This window comes from Biomphalaria glabrata, chromosome 2 (assembly GCF_947242115.1).
Source record: "Biomphalaria glabrata chromosome 2, xgBioGlab47.1, whole genome shotgun sequence".
NCBI classification, from domain to species: Eukaryota; Metazoa; Mollusca; class Gastropoda; family Planorbidae; genus Biomphalaria; species Biomphalaria glabrata.
In genome coordinates this window covers 64,860,437-64,882,228 of record NC_074712.1, presented here as the reverse complement: position 1 = coordinate 64,882,228, position 21,792 = coordinate 64,860,437, and the positions used below count along the sequence as shown (strand labels likewise).

The window sequence follows — 21,792 nt, the reverse complement described above, 5'->3', positions numbered from 1 at the left end:
ATGATAATGACATGGACCTAAAATGACTAAAATGAGTCCTATAGTTACACCAAAACCAAAACTATTCTTTCTTTTTAAAAACAATTTTTTGTCCCCAAAACACAGTTTGTAAAAGAGAAAGAATGAAACTGTAACTTATGATTTTTCTTTTCTATCTTTTTAAAAAGAAGATCTTGTATTTATTTAAATGATGTTGTTTTTTTTTACTATTAAGTCTTGAGTGCTGGCAATCAAATCATTAAATAAGAACAATCTGGTATAAACTTTGTCACATGTAAATTTTGAGTGAGTCTGGTGTGAATGTACATTTTGGTTTCTTATAGTTATAATGTTTTTTGTTTGGTGTAATGCACAAATTGTAAGACAAATTTCCATACGGATAATAAAGATTATTATTATTATTATTATAATTATAATTAACCACATTTGGGACATTCATGATTTTGTCATTTTTACAATGGATTACCATTTCAAAATTCCATTTGACTGATTCCATTTGACTGATTAAATTTGTAAAGCTTTGATTTATTCACAGGCATACTATTTTTAACAAGATTTTAAAGCTTTTGGTAATCTCAGGGCTGCATGTAAAGCAGCCCATTAATGCACATTTCACCAGTCATCTTTTAAGAATAGTTCTTGGTCTTTGTTGAATGAAGCAATATGCATTTATGAATGATGTCAAACAATGTGATTAAGCCATCAAATGGAATTTAATTATATTAGGAAGATTAAAAAGTTTACTGTCTAAAATGTCTGACCTGTTTTTTCACCATTTCTGAAATTATGTCCCGTGCATGAACATTGATTGTAATAAGAGCGCAGAGTGTAGCTCGTGCCAGTTTAGGAAGTTCTCCTCTCACTGCCCCAGCTAGAAGATTTAACTCCTGTTGATAGATTGATAGAAAGTCACTTTGAAATTACTGATACATTTTAAGTGCTGATACACAATGGTAGAAAAGATAAGTTTTGTGAAATATAAAATCAAATAACAATTTTTTACTGTAAAGCTTCTTTGTTCAAAGTCCCTCATTCCCCTGATAACTGTTCGAGAGTCTCTAAGAATAGCTGTGACATCACGGGTCCACATCATTTGACATATAGTTAGAACAACCTAAATACAAATTTGATATTCAATTAAGAGCAATACTAAAATGGGTTAGCTCTGTTATATACAGAAGTCTGAGGTCAATATGAGATTAATTATCTTACTTGTCTTTGTTTGTTCTTTTCTTGACAGTCTTATAACTTAGCCCAGTCCCCTAATAGCTTGTCCTAATAACTTATAACTTAGCCCAGTCACCTAATAGCTTGTCGTAATAACTTATAACTTAGCCCAGTCACCTAATAGCTTGTCCAAATAATGAAACATTTATTCTGCTTTTCTATAATTTGAATTGCTAGTACCTATATTCTTCTACTTGTTTATAATTTCACAAATTAAATTTGTTCTAACAGTCGATTATTTGTCCAAATAGTTAATTATGTGTCTTTGTACTCTATTATTTAATGTACCAACATCTAGTGTCCTATTAATTTATAATTAGCCCTCCTAGTTTATAATTTGTCCTTTATGTCAAAGATTTTTCTGAGAATCAATACTTTTTGTTATTGCTTTCATGTTTATTGCATGCTCAATGTACAATGGTCCAATCTCTTTTGTGGACCAGTGGAGAGGGGGGGGGGGGCATAGAAACAAGTTTCCCTCCTGCTTTTATGCACTCAGTAAACATAGCTCTGCTTAAGTCCAGATTCAAACTTGAGTCCCCATTGATTGGTGGCCAAGCCATAGCTCAGTGGTTTTGGCCTCTCAGCCAAACATCACACCAATTTTGTCCAACTGCTTTTGATTTGTTTTAAATGTATCAGACATTTTTTCCAAAATGAAGATTATTAGTTAAAGCCTAAACTTAAATTCCTGCAGCATGGCAGAGACAGAACAAAGGTGTCTTTAATGGTAGTGTAACTAACTGTCAAGTTAAAAAATGTTGAACTTCTCTTGATAAACTAGACAAAGCTGTGAAACCTAAAAAATATCTTATTTTATAGCATAGATTAAAAAAAGGGCATTCTATTATATAGACATAATAAAAAAAATTGTTTTCAAAAGAATAGTAATAGTACCCATCATTTCTGCATTCAAACTAATTGAATGGAGAAATTCTAATACTTTTCTCAAGCTAACACCAAATAAAATGACATACAAAAGTTATTTACTTACTTGTGAAGCATTAGACATAATCCAAGAAAGAAATGACATTGTCTCATAGTCTTTGATTGACTTTTTGCACAATCGTCGTATGCTGGCAAACATGGCTTCTTCCACTTTTCCAAGCCAATCTTCGACATTACTTCTTGCCTTCAAGCCCTATTAAAAAAAAATGAATTGTAGGTAAAAAAAAAAAAGATTTGTTCCATAATGTAGACTATTTCCATAATTTGGGGTAAACATTTCTTCTTTACGTTAGACTCTGCTTTGTTGAGTCATTGACAAAGTTTGATTTTGAAGCCACAACCTCAATTTATTCTCGTTGTTATTGTCCCTAATACCAATATTAGTAGGCTTATAGTTGCATTTAGTAGAAAGAAAATATAATGTTTAAGGTCACAATCACATTACATTTTACAATGACAAAACATAACTCTCAATTTTTTGTTAAGTAGTTCTTTACAGAGTCCATAATAAAATGTATTTAATGGCAATGTCTTTGATTCTGAAGATTCAGGGTGAACACAGTGGTTCTCATGACTTTGCAAACCCAATATTGACCTGCATATTTTGCCAAATCTAATGCAGACAAAGCCTGGGTTTATTTAAGTTTTCTTTTTGTCTTCTGCACCTGTCTTTGGCCACATTATTAAATATAAAGCTAATCAGTTTCTGTAACAGATGTTTTAATAAAAAGTATGTGTAATTCCTAAGCCATAAAATCCTAAACAAAAAAAAAAAGAAGCTACTTACTTTGCCCAATCCAATTTTCTCTCCTTCTGGTGATATCATGCTTAATATGTCATTTGTAAATTGAATCTCCTCCTCTGCAATTAAAAAATAAATTTAATAACTTACTTGTATTTTTTTCAAGCTTTTTCAAGTTGGAAAATATGAAGACACTATTAAGCTTCTATAAATAAATATGGTGCAAAATCTAATGCAGACAAAGCCTGGGTTTATTTAAGTTTTCTTTTTGTCTTCTGCACCTGTCTTTGGCCACATTATTAAATATAAAGCTAATCAGTTTCTGTAACAGATCTATGTTTTAATAAAAAGTATGTGTAATTCCTAAGCCATAAAATCCTAAACAAAAAAAAAAAGAAGCTACTTACTTTGCCCAATCCAATTTTCTCTCCTTCTGGTGATATCATGCTTAATATGTCATTTGTAAATTGAATCTCCTCCTCTGCAATTAAAAAATAAATTTAATAACTTACTTGTATTTTTTTCAAGCTTTTTCAAGTTGGAAAATATGAAGACACTATTAAGCTTCTATAAATAAATATGGTGCAAAATCTAATGCAGACAAAGCCTGGGTTTATTTAAGTTTTCTTTTTGTCTTCTGCACCTGTCTTTGGCCACATTATTAAATATAAAGCTAATCAGTTTCTGTAACAGATCTATGTTTTAATAAAAAGTATGTGTAATTCCTAAGCCATAAAATCCTAAACAAAAAAAAAAAGAAGCTACTTACTTTGCCCAATCCAATTTTCTCTCCTTCTGGTGATATCATGCTTAATATGTCATTTGTAAATTGAATCTCCTCCTCTGCAATTAAAAAATAAATTTAATAACTTACTTGTATTTTTTTCAAGCTTTTTCAAGTTGGAAAATATGAAGACACTATTAAGCTACTATAAATATACCAGGTGGAAGTCCCTCAACCACAGCAAACTCTAGTCTGTGTATAGCATCAAAACATTTACGTAAATGTGGTTGCACAGCCAATGGGTTTCGAGTCTGTGCAAGTATCTCAAGTAGTTCATCATTGGAGAGAAAGTAGAACCTTAGAAGAGACAGAAATTTATGCCGTCTACAAATATTATATGGACAAAAATACAATCTAATCTCTTCTAAAAAAAAACACTAGCTCACTTTCTTAGCTATTACATCTATAGGTAACTCAAAGCTCCCAAAGGTGTTGTTTTTTTAATATTCTGCATTTTCTAAATTTTGTTTAAATGAGAAAATTGGACCAAAAAATTATTTAAATTATAAAACAAAGGAAGCATTCTATTTGGGAAAAAAGATTCAAAATTTAAATTGCTTGTGAATATTCTAAAATAAATCTTAAGCTAAGTAATTGTTTTTTGAAGAAAATTTCTTGACATAAAGAAGAGACATTTCTTTAAATAAAGATTTTAGTGTACTGTTTGTACCTATGTGTTAACTTAATCATTCATGTAGTGTTAGGTTATGTTAATTAGAGCATTAACCAAGTCATTGATTCTATTAGTGCATGTAATCTAACCTAAAGCTTAACAATAATTTCTGTCTATAGCTAAGCTGAAATCTTGCCTTGGAAATGTAACACGCTTTGTTTCCAGGTAGGCTTCAAGACATTTCAGAATTGTATCCAATAATTCATTGTTATATTCAAATGTTTCCCAGAGACCTGTAAAGATGTCATTACTTTTAATGTAGAAATGTTTCATTTCAATATTTGTTTATGTTTTGTTCAAATACTTCCTAAAGTTACTGAAATAGAAAAAAAAAAAAATGTAATGACATTTTGACACCTTCAATAGAATCAGACAACAGATTTCTCAAACCCTGTTCCTACATTTTGATACTTGCTCTACAATTTAAATGGTTACACTACAATAATGAACTTGAAGATTAAGAGCCATAATCATAATCAGTAATATATATATATACAATGTAAATATTACCATAGCTTTGATTATATCAATGAAATAAATATTTATTGTGTAGGGCTAAGAAGTAAAAATTGAACTGAAAACAAACCTGGCTGTGTTCCATTACGTATAGCTAGAGGAGTTTTCTTTACTCTCCTCATAATTTCCTTGTAAGATCTGTCAACTTCAACAAACAGTTTGGCCTCCACTGGAAGCTGCCTCTGAATATCAGGGGCACTAAAAATTGATTCTAAATATAGCCATGTCCTCTGACAGTTGATCCATGATTCCTGGAAAATAAATCTATTTCATAATGACATGGCACAATTAAAGACAGGGGAAAGAAACTGCAATCCACGGAACAAGGATCTAGGATAGTAGTATAATGAATTAGGATAAAATGGGGTAGCAAAAAGTTTGATAGAATAAAAGACAGTTTAAATGGATTTAAACTGTAATGGAGGTCTGTGGCATTTTACGTCTCGAGAAACGATCTTTTCCATTCGCATCTTCTTGTGTGACTAAAGAGGCCAATCCTTGACTTTTTTCAAAGACATTACTGTCAGAGATGGAGTGACCTCTCCATTGCTGGGGGAAAGCCTGGGCGGTAAATTTGCGAGTGCTGGGCTGCCCACACGTCAGCACACGCCTCTCTAAGGGAGGTAAGAGGTGTTAAAATAGACAAAAAGCAATTGAAAAAAATAGGACCTTAATATTTTAAGAAAATAAACAGGATTTAAATTGTATGTAAGAAGGTATAAAAATAACAATAACATAGTTGGAAAGCAATTCAAAAAAAAGAAAAAGAGGACGGGATTGATGAGTTATATCAGTGTTTCCCAAATGTGTTCTACAAGGTCTGAATAGGTGTTCCATGAACTACTGGAATAATTAACTAGTAGGCCTAACTCTAACCTCTCTTAAAAAATAAGCAAAGTGTTCCTCTAAATACTCAGAATGTAAAAGTGTCCATTTATAAAAAAATGTTTGGAAAACATTGAGTTAGATTAACGGAAGTGTACACATTGATCTTTCAGATCTTGCAATCTATAGAGCAGATGATATAAAGTTCATCAGTTTCTCTGTTCAGTACTTAATGAGGGTGTCATGTCACCAGCACAACAAACAGCTGTCTTTACATTTCTCAACGAATGAGTTAGAGTTGGGTGGACTCTGGAGCTTCATACACAAATCAAATTCAAAGTCTCAGTCTTCACCAAGATATGAACCAGAGACCTCTTGATTTAGAAGCCAAGTGTTTTACCAATCAGTCACCATGGCCTCTGAATATCAACTGGAAAACCAAAAATATACAGAGGCAACAAACATGGTCAGGAAACTTAATAAAATATATATTTAACATTTGATGGAGGAACCCTTGGGAGAAACAACAAACTGTAAGACTTTCTAAACTTTTAATACTTCATTACGAATTAACTTCTAACTACTTACCAAAGTCTTATTAAATAAACTGAGACTAGCTGCCCATTCTTCCACTTTGGTTTTAATGGGACCTACATGTCTTGATGACTGAATGGTCTGGATGTTAATGTTACTATCATCTAACAGTTGTTGAATCTCATCTGTGCTCCCAATTATATAGACATCTTTCTGATCTTTGTAAGGCAGTACAGGGAACTCCACATGCTTCCAGGCATCCACCACCTGAGCAAGATATTGAGACATAAGTTTCCTATTGTTTTAAGTGGAATTTACCAAAACAATGAATTACTAATTGTAAATTTATCTTTTTCAATGTATTATTCTACATGTCATCAGGTATATCTACTTACATTAGCACAACACAACATGTATTAAAATTCACTGATTCAAGTCGACTTAACAGATATACATTTATTAAAATAAAACAACAGTTCATAATATACTGGCAATTTCAGCCATCAAGAAATCACATGTAATACTTCACATAAACTGATAATGTAGTCCAATAGAATTCCTCGAATACTTATAACATCTATCTTCTTTCCTAGTCCATGGCGTCTAATGATTTCTGACCATGTGGTCAACTCTCAGAACGAGACTTATTACCCACCATTCAACTGTGGACCCTTGTTTCAGACGGGAAAAATAATAAACACTATAAATCATATTTAATTAGTGATTCCTGACTAGTGCATGTCACAATAGCTATAAAACAATGATGTAACACTAATCAATACCATAGTCACTAACTTTAAAATAGAGTGTGTTTGTTAAAGTAAGGTCTCCAAAAGGTGTATATGAAGTCACCAAAGTTGGTTTTTAAAAAAGTCAATAAGGGTGGTTAAAATAAGGTTGTCAAAGGTGCTTTAAAAATAGTATCATGATGCATTCATTAGCCTACTATAAGAATTATGAAGTAGTCAACAATCATGATTAGAATTTGGACTAAATGTAAAACTCTTACAAATCTAAGATAATTTTCATCTTAATAATGAATTGTCTAAAAAAATGCAAAACAATGGTAGATCTATAATACTAGTGTTAAATTACTTTTTTAAGAATGGCTTCCAGAGCTGCCTGTGAGGACGCCATGCCAGCTATCTCCATCATTTCTTCAGACTTGTCAAATGCATCAATCTCAATCAACAGGCCAAGTGTTAGAGGCTCATCTTTGATAAATTTATAATTCAATGCTTCCTGGATCAAGTCCCAGTGCCTTTTTTTAAGATGTGGGTTTCTCATGTCAGTTATTACCTGAAGCTGTGAGTACATGCAATAACAAAAGTTTTTTAAGATGTGGGTTTCTCATGTCAGTTACTACCTGATGCTGTGAGTACATGCAATAACAAAAGTTTTTGCTCGACCATTTGTCAAGAGTAAGAATAAAATGAATTCAAGAATTGTACAATTTACCAACAGTCTAGTTAACACACCACTTTTGTAATGAGAAGAAAAAAAAACTTTAAATTTTTAATTGTGCTGTTCAAATTTTGGAAGTCTTATCAAAAAGAAATTTGCATTTAAATTTCATTGAACTTTATTGTTTTGTACCTTACACTAGCCTGTGATCACTCTCTGATTCTATATGTTCTTTCAACTTCCGCCCTTTCTTAATATTAAACTATTCACATTTAGTCAACTGTTGTACTTTATATTTTCAATGTTTAATTTTAATAGACCAATTAAATAACTCAAATATGTGTGAAATTTATAAGACTGCTTGAATGTGTCCTACAACTTCCTAAATGTAGGTCTACATGACTAGATTGACACATGGGCATAGGTCTACATGACTAGATTGACACATGGGTACGGGTCTACATGACTAGATTGACACATGGGTACGGGTCTACATGATTAGATTGACATATGGGCATAGGTCTACATGACTAGATTGACACATTGGTATTGGTCTACATGACTAGATTGACACATGGGTATTGGTCTACATGACTACATTGACACATGGGTATGGGTTGAATGTAATTATTTAATTATGTCTGCAATAGATATTAAGACATTTCCTCCTGCACCTCTCTTTTCACGAATTGTATAAGTATTCTGAACTATTTACGAACTTCATATGGCATTACTGAAATTTTTTTCTAGTATAAGAATGCCCCCCAGATATGGCAGGCTAAAGGAAAATCAAATACCAAGGGGAGATCAAAAGCAGCATAAACCTTAAACAAGGGATGAGTGGATTAGTCATGTAATACTTTCCATTGTCTGGAGAAAGCCTAAAAAATAATTGGTTTTGGGAGAAGAGATGGGTGCCACCAAGGCCTACCAAACCCAATAACATGCCATGACAATGAAATCATTGAAAATCTCAAGCTGTCAACAATAACCTTACTTCCTACTGAAATGCTACTGAGACACACTCTAAAACAATTTATATTGTGGTAACAACAAAGGAAACATCCAAACGTATACTCGAAACCTAGTGTAACAGAGCTAAAAACTTCACATCTAAATGTATCATGACAAAAATATTTTATGTGTTAATTAAAAAATCTAAATGAAGCAAACCTAATTGAGGAATTACGCCTCTAATAAACAGAAAACAAACACCTACTCTCTGTTTCATAAGTTTAACTTTCTTCTTCAACATGCTGACCACATCATTGGGTGGTAGACCTTTCTCTAGCATCTGAACCGTCTTCAGGTATTTCATAGTGGTGGAGGTCACCTCCTCTGGTTCCAAGTTCATGAATGGAACCTGGTAGCACACACAACCAAAGGAATAATTAATACACAATTCTAAAAGTTTTTTATTGTTTTATTGCAAATATATATATATTTTTTTATTTAATCTTGTTTTTTTTTGTGTTTAAAATCTTATAAACTACAGCAATATTTGCAATATGCATGTCTAATATAATGATTTCAATAAATGCAAGCAATGACTTGGTGCTAAACCTAGATATATATAAAACTTAAAAACTTAATGTAAAAAATATTAGGGCTTACAATTATTATTATTATTATTTAAATAAACAAGGGAAACATTGGGACAGTGCACCTAACAGTGAAGTGCTTAGATTCTTAACAGTCATATGCAGACATTCATTTTATAGATTACCCTTTTCACATTAAGGGTTTCCTATATGTAGTAGTAAATCTTTTTATTTAACAATACAATGGTTTTGTTTTTACACAGCTTTCCTAATTTTCATTTGAAACAGAATTATCTTTACAAAGACATCTGATAAATGAAAGACACTGCAGCAACCTTCTTATTAGAACCAAAAAGAAAATGCATCTGCCACTCGTTAATATCTATCCTTGTGACTTTGAATAGTTGAACAGCTGCTCCACATGTTATCAATGAACTTAAAATGTTTTCTAAAGTCTGGTCAAAAGTCAGTTTATTGTGTAGGCGTATGTGCATGTTATAGGGAAGATATATATATATATATATATATATAGAGAGAGAGAGAGAGAAATAACTGTGCTACTCCATTCCATTGCTCTCCCATATTTAACTTATTTGAGATTTAAATATGACCAGCAGATAAACCTGGAGTAGGCGTGTAGCTGAAATAGTGTTGCATTAGGTAGATAGGCCTGGAGTCAAATTATTATATAAATAAGCCCATGAAAAGTGCTGTATTAGTTAAACAGGCCTGGAGTGAAAATAGAGCTGTATTAATTAAATAACACTAATACAGTTAGATTGGCTGTAATTCGAGCCATGACAGGGCTGTATTAGATGTGCCTGGAGTTAGGATAGGGCTGTATAAAACTGTATAAGTTTGATAGGCCAGGAGCCATGAAAGGGCTCTAGTTTATTAGTTAGATTGTCTTGTAGTAGATATAGTACTAGTTGTACTACATCTTAAGTTCTATTCTAGGTTATTATAGATCATATGATTAGTCATTAGATTGACTGTATCAAAATGTTACAATCAGTGTTGAGTCAGTAACAATGAAATTCATTGAAATGTATTTCTATAATCTAGACTAATAATTAATAAATACTAAAATAGTAGATCTAATTACCAATAGGCAATACTAGATTACTAGATTCTAGTATAATACAATAATGGTAATATAATAGTCATAGTCATAGTGAAGTGTAATCATAGATCTCTAGGTCTAGCCAGCCTAGGTCTAAGCAGGGAATTGGCCAATCGACTGGCTAGACTAGAGACTAGACTCTAGATCTAGACTAGAGTCACTAGACTGACTAGACAAGATCACGAAGATCAGATTAGATTAGTCTGATTAGATTAGATCATTAGACTAGTCCTCTAGCCTAGAGTCTAGGTCTAGATTGACTAGATCTAGATTCTAGAGTATTCTAGACCTAGACCTAAGACTACTCTACTCTAGTGAGTAGAAGTAGACGTCACTTAGACAGTAGAGTCTAGTCCTCTAGACTCTAGCAGTCTAGTTAGATCTATGGGAAAGGACCAATGGCGAACGCTTTTGTGCCAGTTTTTAGTTTAGAATTTATAACTCTGCAATGGTTAAACTTATTAAAAAAATGAAAACATCTGCGGACTCCTCAGCTATTGGGCGATAAAACTAAATTTGAATCTTTTTTCCATATCAGCTATTAAATTTATAATTCAAGTCAACTTGCGGTAGGGGTCGGACCTAATCAGCGAACGCAATTTTCGCGGGAGTCATAATGAGCGAAAGGCCGTAAAAAATAGCGAAATAGCATGTTAAAATATAGGAAATTATGCTTCAATTAGTTCTATCATCTAACTTCTTCCATGAAACATTATAACTATTGTCCTCCTTGTGACATTAGGCTTAAATTTGTTTTCACTTTTCTCGTGCTCCACATCTCCTTTCTCTGCTTGGAACTGATGTCTATATAGCCTACGAAACTTGCGATCAAATATTTTTCTTTTAGAGAAAGAAAGAAACTAGAAAATTCTATTTCGCCTCCTCCCTATAGGCTAGTCCACGTCATTTTACTCCCCATTTCATAAACTCTCGTTACTGTGACTATTTTTTTAAGAACACATGTTCAGTGCACTTAATTTAATAAACATCAACTCGACCCCCCCCCCCCCCGCTCGCTGATTGACCCAAAGGCAGATCCCGAATGCGATGGATTGATGATGTATGGGAGGTAGATCTACAACTTGGGTTTCGGACATGGAGACGAAAGGCTCAGGAGAGATCTTGTAATTTTATACATGTATATTATATGGTAATTCTTATATTTATTACTAAATATATAGATAGCGTTTTTTTTCCGCTCCTGAAATCGAATATTTTCTCCTGGAAAACTCTTTGAAATCCTAATCTCAGAATGGTGGGGGAACCCAGTGAAAATGAATTCTGATCTTCTTTTAAACATCTATACACATATTAATATCATTAATTAGTAACAAGAGGTTAACCAGCCAGTTAAAAAAAAGGAGGACGGCAAAACAGAGGTCCCCCCCCCCCCCCCGTATAAACCGTATAGGCCTAAGCGCTGTTAAGATCAAATGATGCGTCATTTCACCCTCACTGGCATAGAGGAAAGTAACTGCCAGCATATGACTGTTGGAGAGAGAGGTGTGAGTCAAACATTTTAGACGGAAAGAAAATGCGGGAAAATATGCTGGTCACAACTGGGCGTAGACATGTGAAACATGTAGGCTACTGCACTCATCCTTAATCTTCGAAATCGAAGACATTGGGTTAAGGTTAAAAATAGGCCTATTATTTTAATATTTCAGTTTACAAACAATAACGATAGATAAGACAAAAAGAAGAACAGATTAAATCGGTAACTAAATTATTATTAATGGCTTTTTAAGCTTATAATAGGGGTTTCGCTGAATAGGGTTTCAGTTAAAAAGGTCATTTTGAGCGAACACCCCATAATATTTTTTTTTCAACGGAATGAATAGCCTTAGCTATTCTAGCTAACTATTTCCTCATCTATTTAGAAGCATAATAGGCGATTTTTTTTCGGCCAATGTCCATTGGTACTTTAAAATCGCCTTAAGTTCGGACCTATTCTCGTTTATCCGGAAACGTTTTGAGAATGAAATTTCCATGCATGTCAACTTTGACCTTCAGCTATGCTTTATTTTATGAGGAAAAACGAAAGTGAATATGTGGGAAATGTAGAAAAATGGAGTCTTTGTAATACCATTTTAATAGTTCTGCAGTTACTTTTGAAATAAATAAGAATGGATAAAAATTACGGGGAGGTGTTCGCTTTATATGCCATTTCGCTGATGGGCCTTTCCTATAGATCTAATCTAGTCAATCTAGATCTAGATCATAGATGTAATTGTAATGACACAGTAAGCTGTAATGTAGCTATATAATATATTGTAGCTTCTTATATTAGGCACAGCTCATCAAATTCTCCTTTTAGAAACACGTCGCTTTTTTTGTTTATAATTAATTTGTTTTTATGTTTGGAGCTAAAAACGATGTTTCGGGACTGTGCATGTCCAATTTAAAGACCAACTGAAGAGTTTTTTTTCGAAATTGAGATAGCGATTGATTTAGATAGTAGATAGCATCAAAGTTAGTTCCTAAAAATTTGAGATTTTAGAAAAGCGTATTTATATTAGAAAAAGTAATTTGAAAGTGTAAAAAATAACGAGATTTGAAAATCAGCTTCAATGGCCGAAACCGGAAGTGACGTATTGTAATGGACTGAGAAAATGTAAATAAAAATAGACATGGCTGGATACGTTATTGATAGCGATTCAGATGATAAATTTATCTAAATCTAGCTGTCCAACAATTTTAAATGATACTTATCATGGGATGCACCAAAATGCCATGAAGAGAACTCTTCTACTTTTTCAAAATATATTCTAGAGCAGACTATTGAATTAATATAATTATAGATAGATTATAATAATAGGACTAGTTTCTAGATTATCACTAGCACTAGGTCACTAGAAATCTAGATCTACTACTCAGATCTAGACTCTAGAGTGACTCTAGAGTCTAGACCTAGTCTACTCTAGTAGTAGTCTCTAGTATCATCAAGTACTAGTAGATCATCTAGGACTAGGTCTAGGTATACTATACTTAGACTATACTAAGTCTAATAGTTATAACAAAACTAAATGGTTAGATCTATCTTGACTTAACTATCTATATTATTTTCTATATCTCTAATTCTAGCTAGGCCTTCTTTTCTAACACTTTTACTAGTCACTCACTAGATCTAGAGTTTATAAATACTTGACTTGTATTATTGTACTAATTGTAGTAATACTACTTACTAGTAGTACTAGTAATACTAATAGTTTATAAACTAGTAGATTTAACTAATTACTAATTTATTAAGTAGATCTAGAGTAATCTAGACTAGCCTCTATGTTAAGCCTAAGCCCAGTCGCCAACATTTTTTGGTAATAGTTTGTAATAGTAAGACCTAGTGAGTAGTGTCCTAGCAATAGCATAAAGATTATTCATAGATATAAATATAATATTAAAATAGTCAAGTACTAAACCTAAAGCCTAAGCTAAATCTATATAGAATATATTTATACTCTTTACTAGCCCTTACTATACTTATTAATAAGGCTAAACTTAGATCTAAAAAAATAATAAGTCATCATTTATATTGGTAATATAAAATACAGATTTTTACTAAACACATGTGACATTTCTTTAAGTCTTAAACTTAAACAGGGCCGGTCCTAACGATTGCGGGGCCCTATGTGAAACTGATTGCACGGGGCCTAGTCTGGGTGGGAATAAGGATAATAAGTGAAATTAAGATTTCGTATTTTAAAAAAATTCGACTTTGAATTTTATTAAATCTTTACTAAGTACAAGATTACGATCAAATTAACTTTACTTTACGAACTTTGCAACCTATGGCATATTGAAATGCCAGTCACTCTATTAAAGTAAATAAAGTATGGAAACTTCTGATTAAAGTGAAAATTTGCCTGATTATTACATTTTAGTACATGAAAGCTGACAATGTCTTATTTCGTTTATCGCGCGTAGGATTAGCGTTTTCGGAATGAATGACACCCACAATTTTGTCTATTTTTCAGGAGATTTTTATGAGATTTCCAGGTTTTATATATACCGATATATATATATATATATTGCAATTTAACTATTACACCTAGAATTAGCACGAAGCCTATGAAAGTGCAGGGCCCACTGCGACCGCATAGGTTGCAGTGGCTTAAGACCGGCCCTGGTCTTATATATATTAGATTGCCTAGACCTAGAGTAGAGTAATTTATTATTATTAAGAACAATAAGAGTTAGATGTTGATGTTAGATCAGATAATCAGTATAACATATATATATATATATAACCACTAGTTCTATATATGTATACATAATTAAGTATAAATGTTAATAAATAAATTTTTTTAAATCTATTTTACAGAAAACATATATGACATGTGGCATACAGACAAGTTTACTAGATGGATCTTTCATCATTTTGGAAATACAATATTCCCTGTGAAACAAATCACAGAAACATTCTACAATTTTATTTTATATAATAAATACCAATAAATGTAAATACAAAATCACATTTTAATAGAGTTCTTCATTATACACACAACATTATTTTAGTATGTTCCTTTTCACTTGCTAGGTTTAGACAAAGTTTCGAATCAGGATTTAATACTATTAAGTCATAGCCCAAAACTCCAGCAGGATGTTAGTTAATGGCAGTGGTCAATGTTTGAACCTGAGACCACAGAGAAGACAGTTCGGAATGCAAACCACACAACTTTCTGCGTTTCGAAACCTATTCAAATTTTGATCATTTTTATGTTAATGCAGATCTGAATGTCCATTGCAATGATGACTTGATCTGTAAAGGGGTTACATTTTTTAAAAATAAGTTGGATCTCATTCTTCGAATGATGCTATTTTTTAGAAATTGCAACGTGGAATACATATTAGAGGCCAAAAGAAAATCCACTGATGAGGTAAGACGTCGTAAAGAACATTTCAATTGACCACCAGCTGAATATGGTTATGTCTTCGCTGGACGCGGCAAAATATCTAGTTAGCAGCTGGGGCTGCGTAGCCATGGAAAATACTGCATTTCTCATTAATCTTTCGACTCGACTGCCAGCCTTATTTATTAAACACTTTAAATTATGAATAGCTCTGCATTTTTTAATAACAATAAAAAAAAATATATATTCAGTGATTAACTGGCAATAATTGAGTTACTAAAATTTAATAAAATGAGTTGCATAATTACATCAACAGTAGCCTATATGCATTACTTAACATTATATTGATACTATAATTTATTTTCCACTTCCCTGACGTCCCAGAGAAAAGAAAAAAACGACAACTCCTTCTCCAGTAGGATAATCTCTTTCATTTATAGTCTAAACACAATTTAAAACTTTGTTACCTACAGTTACAGATTAACTTGCTAACTTAACTATCTAATAATCTAATGATTCTATTCCAATCAACAAATGAGTCAAGCGTGAGATAAATGAAAACTCTTAAATTTTTAGATATATATTTATAGAACTATGTAAGTATATAGGCCCGAATATACGGTACGAATATATTTAAATAAGAGTGTAATAAAATCCATATTTCGTATATTAATAATATTATAGAATTGGTAGATCTAGGTCTAATTTTTGCCTTATAGATTAGTTTTTAGAAATTTAGATCTAGTACTTTTTTTACTAGTAGATCTAAATCAGACTACTTTTAAGTCTAAGTTAAGGTTTAAGTTAAAGCTATTTGCCTAGTGTTGTACGGGGTTGTGACTCTAGATTCAAACTAAATATAATCGTATACTACAATAACTACATTGAATGAGCTCAACATTCACATTGTAATAATTGTTTTTTTTCCCATATTGGGCCTATTTAGGGACGACTATAGGTTAATAATCACTAAGTGTATAGATAGAGTATATAATTTTAAACTTTGTTTTTCTAGATCTAGGCCCAGCACCTCGATCGGATCAGTCTAAATAGATAGGTCTTATCTCTAAATATCCAATACTACTACTAGATCTAGACTTCATCTAATTGGATTTAGATCTAAATTTAGGTCTACTTCGTACATCATTAATGATCTGAGAAAAGAACTCTGCTCTTGATCAAAAGCAGTAGATCTAGAACTAGAATATTATAAGCCTGAAGCAGTAACATAAGCCATAAATAGCGTAACTTGACTAAAACGAATTGAGGCGCGCGGTACTGCGTGGGCTGAAACGATGTTCGCTTGACTAGATCATCAAGAATAAGCCGACAAACTGTAGATCTAACATGCAAAGCCATAAATTGCGTGATTTGACCTAATTTCCCCAACTCTAACATCCACTTTTTATAAATTGGCGTGTTTTAGTCGCCTTTGTTTTTAGAAACTAGCATTCCTGTAAAAAGGAATAGGGAAATACGCTAAGCCATAAACTGAAAAATTTGACCTAATTTCCCTTAAACTACGTCATCGACCTTGGTTGTCTGGGAAATACTGATCTCGAATGGCTTCGAGATTGTGAAATTTAATAGTCCCTAAAACTCACATTAAATTGCTTATATCTAAATAATTACAAAGAATATATGTCTAAAATTTCGTATGTATGTTTTTTTAAGCATTATGAATCTAAAAAAAAGTATAACACCGGTTTCCGCGTCTGACCCCAAAACCTCTTCAGTTGGTCTTTAAGATAAGTTCCTGTATTTTTGTTCCGCTTTTCCAAAGCAGATGGCAGTTTTTTAGATTCTCGGTAACCAAGTATGTAAAGCTATTGTTTAAACCTCCCCCGGCAATTCATACCCATATAAGGGATGAAGGCTATATTATGAGCCTGTTTGATCGTAGGCTGGTGGATCTATCAAAATAAGCTTCCAAACATCTTTAGAAAGACATTCCAATCACATTCATACTGTTAGCTGTTAAATAAAATTAAAAAAGGAGGTGTTTCAATGAATAATAATGAATTAAACACATTCTCCTATAGTGCACAAGGCAAAATCGTAATAAGAAATATTATTGGGATTAATAAATCTATGATTTTTTTTCAATAAATAAATGTGACCTAGATCGAGATATCTAGAATATATAATTTATGAATGAAAGAAAAAGTGCGGGCTGCTAATTTGAAGCCAGAGACCATGCTCACTGCAGGTGATCACGCCAGGCGAGCGCTGGTGTTGAGGAGAGGTATACACTAAGCGTGTAGTGTCACAACCTATCATACAGGCAGTGGAGGGAAGGGGGAAAGAGTCATGAAAAGAATTATAAGCATCTATGGGAGGGAGGGGATGTAACAAAACGAACATCCAAATTATGAAAAGAAGAGGGTCCTTGGATGGGTATTAAAAGAAAGAGACAGAGAATACATGTAGCCTAGTTGAAAATATCATGTTTGTTGGATTATAATAATTAATTTATAGATCTATAATTATATAGATTTATTTCTGTTTCTACACATAGATTATATAGGTAGGCATATATATATATATATATATATATATATATATATATATATATATATAGAGAGAGAGAGAGAGAGAGAGAGAGAGAGAGAGAGAGAGAGAGGCAATATACTATAAATACATATTGCAGAAGTGAATCTACTTCTTTTAATACAATCTAAATAATTTTTAATTAACAGATATAATTTATTAGCAATAACATAGTGGTGTTTCTTAACGGGTGCTCGATGTGTGCTGAAGGAGAAAGCACAAAAACTGCGTTTATTATAGGAGCATGAAGTGACCTGATTTATTTTAAAATAAAATCTTGACTATGGGTGGTAATACAAAGGAACACAGCTATTTTTATAGTCCTTTAGTTGCAGAATAAGAATCTGCTTTCAGTTTTTTTTGTAAGTTAAACCGTCACCAAATAAAAAAATAAAATAAAAATTTGACCTAGTTCCCGAATACGGTGTGCCTAATATAAGAATCTACTTATAGATCTAGTACTCTAGACTTCTAGACTCTAGAGAGGCAGAGACTAAAATCTAGGCTTTTCATAATTATGATACTAATGATCGATCTAGTCTTGTGAGGGTGTAATTTTTGACTAAGACTTTCGGTGTTGTTTTTATAAATATTGCTATCGCCACTCACATTCAATGATAACGTAGCTAGAACTGCACAAATGTTGAACATGTGTAGCAGACGCCATGCTTGTTTATATTACGATCTTTGACAGATTCTATATATAGATCTAGATATATATAGATTAGACTTCAAGGAAGAATAAATACGGCCAGATTGTGATGCAGGCCAAATATTATTTATTACAACATTAAAAACAAAATCGAGTATCACATAAGTAAAGGTTTTGTTTTTGTTCTAGACCTAGCGCGGCTAGTCGCTAGAGCTACATCTATTAAAATGATCAAATACTGAATGAGAGAACATTATCATGGCAACTTTTTAAAACAAGGTTACAAAGACAGTTTGTGTGGAAACACAAAATCGACACCCGAAGTGGTCCACCCAGGCAGGTAAAAAGGCAGGTTTCAATATTTTCAGAAAGAACATCAGAATGAAATTCTATCAAAGACAAATGACAAAGAAAAATGGAGAAAGAAGGTTGACAGATCTTGTGTGGTGCCCCAGCAGACCAATGGATAGGTGAAAGTGGATGTGAAGTTAGCTGTGAACTGATAATGAATATCTAATTGCTCTTAGACATATCAGTATTTTTCTTAGACATGTTATGTAGAAGTGGTTCAGTTTCTTATTAGCATGTTTTCTGTACACTGTCCACGTTTCTGAGGCATAAAGCAATGTAGTGAGGATGATAGCTCCATAGATCCCTAGCTCCCTAGCTTGTCTTTGTTGTGATACATCGTCTGTTCCAGACATTTTTAGACCGTCTGGCCTTGGCAATGCGCAGGTCGATTTCATTATCGAAAAATACTGAATGTCAAATGGAAAGACAAGATACCAGATACTGACTGAAGTCCTTCGAAGAGCGGCTCACCAAAGCATCCACACAATCCTGATGCAGTCCCAGCTGGGATGGTCAGGACACGTCTGCAGAATGGAAGACCGCCGCATTCCTAAACGACTACTGTATGGCCAATTCTGGCTTCTCTGAAGGCGTTCAGCATAGACCCAGCCACATGGGAGATAGAGGCACATGACAGAGCATCAAGGCGTCGCGCTATGAAAACTGACGCACAGGTTGCTGAGGAAAACAGAACAACGCTGGCAGAAGAAAAACGCCAGAGAAGAAAAGCAAGGCCAATGACACTAGCTCCAGCTGGAATAACCTGAACAGTGTACAGCCGAACATTCCAGGCTCACATAGGTCTCACAAGCCACATGAGGAGGCACAAAACCCCAGTGCAAAGCCCTCAGCCCCCTGGAAGACAAAAGTGGTTATCATTGGATCACGATGGACGAACTATATATATATATAGTTATATATATATAATTGATCTAATTGTTTTGTAAAGGGTCAATCTCTTATTCTTAAAAAAACAAAACATTTCCTTAAAAAAAAATATTATCCTTTAGTTGGAGTGTCTAGTGGCTGTTATGCATCGCTGCAGTTCACGCGATAATATGAAAAACTATTTATTAATTGTTGTTTTAATTTATGGGGGGGGGGGGGGGGGGGGCTCGAGGTTCGACACTTGACTCGAGCAGAGTTGTGTTTACTGAGCGCCTAACGACAGCACGGAAAACCATCTACAGATGCCCCCTCTCCCCACTGGTCCACAAATGGGATTGGACCATAGCGTATATAAGCATGCTATAAGCATGAAAGTAGCACTTTATAAAAGCTATAATAATAATAATAATATAATCGTTTTTCAAATTTAGAGAAGAATTAATTAACTGCCTGGTTGGGATAGCTGACTAATAGTCGTATGATTAGCGCTTCGGAAAGTCATCACTATAGATCCGAGTTATAGGCCTAACCCTGGTTGCTGCCATACCATACAGGTTGGTCTATCTTTGTAATAAAACAAAACTTGTGAACATCGAAACGAGTATTTATCTTCTACAAATATTTAATTTTCTGACCTCTGTCCATCTTTGTACGATGTTGTCCCATTGATCGATACATGTCCACATCACATCTCTCATTTTAAGTTCGGTTTGGACTTCATGTAGATAGTCCAGTTTAATCACCTCCACCTAAACCGTAAATGATCTTTTTAGCTATGTGGGTTAATTAAATAAATGAAGAGACTGATGGACTGCAAACGAACAACGAATTACTGGACAAACAAATTATATAGTAATGGAGAGAAAAAAAAATGTTGGCCATCACGATCAATGAAGTTTTAGCAGACGATTGTTAAGTTTTTGCGTGCAAGCGAAGAGGCGGGATGGAAATTAAAAAAAATGAAGAGCAAAATTGACAAAACAAACAAAAAAAAAAAGGAACATTGGATGTTGCCATTCCCAAAAGACGCATTTGATTGTGCAATGGTGTCATGACCTAGTTCTTGAGGGGAGGGTGCACACTAGAAATCTGATATCCACGCATCTCTTGTTACGACCATCATGAACTACTTTACAAATGACCTACTTTGCACTCATTTAAAGAACTTCAGACGAACCTTCAACTCCTTTTGACGATCTTTTAATGCCTTAGACTTTTGTTGCACAGATTCCATTTGCTCTAAGAGGTCATTCAAATATTGCCGGACTTCTTCCAACAATTACACTAGAAAATGGGCGAACCAAGTAAAGTAAAAGTTCCCAAGTATAAAAACACATCCATATATTAATCAACAACAAAAATCAACACAATAAACAATGCACATATACGGAAAGTAAACAAGGTATTTCAAATGTCCAACCTGCATTTTCTCAAACACATTCTTTGCTTCTGACAAATAAGTCTGGCCATCTTTCTCTGCACACTTGTTGAACTTCACAAGAATGGCATCTCTCCCAGACAATGCTCGGTCAATCAAATTTTTAGAGTTATAGATGATAGGCTCCATGGTCTGGGAACAAAACAAGAATGTCTTAACCTTGCATATAATATTTCATATGCGGTATTCAAGTTATCGAAACAATTATTACCATTATTTTCCCATTAATTTCCATACACAGTTACTCCCAAGTTTTATTTCCTTCTATTCCGCGATTACCTCTTTTTTTTTTACACACGAACATAGGAAAAACTGACAGAGATAGACGGACTAATGTTCATAATGACTTCATACATTTATTTTTCCATGACAGACTGACACTGGCTATGGTCTAATACAGTGATGCTCAACCGAATTCGACCTGCGGGCCATTTTAACTTTCGACACGCGTGTCGCGGGCCACATCAATAAAAGGTAAAATAATGAAATCCAAATTCTCCAAAAACTATTTGAAAATATTGGATCTAGTATTAATTAATGGGATATTTAAAGTCATCATTTTTTACGCGTCTAAAAATGGGATCATTTCTCTACTTAAAATGTGAGCGACATTGTAGCTACCTTTACCACCAACTTATTTTCTTGTCTCTTTTTGGTTAATATTCCCATCGACCCTCCAATCTCTAGGCGTAGTTTGACCAATCTTTTATACGCGGCTCAAACCAAAAAGGCCTTCATATTTGTTTTAT

General features: G+C 33.3%; 1 long non-coding RNA gene and 1 pseudogene across 1 annotated transcript; one reads left to right on the top strand and one right to left on the bottom strand.

The window, feature by feature from the left end:
* The window catches only part of LOC129924748 (dynein axonemal heavy chain 6-like), a 64,547-nt pseudogene extending 43,676 nt beyond the window's left edge, over positions 1-20,871 (bottom strand).
* LOC129924804 (uncharacterized) lies at positions 12,724-14,788 on the top strand. Its single transcript, XR_008776737.1, has 2 exons — positions 12,724-13,346; positions 14,636-14,788. It is a non-coding gene; the product is annotated as an uncharacterized LOC129924804 (long non-coding RNA).
* Positions 20,872-21,792: the final 921 nt, after the last annotated feature.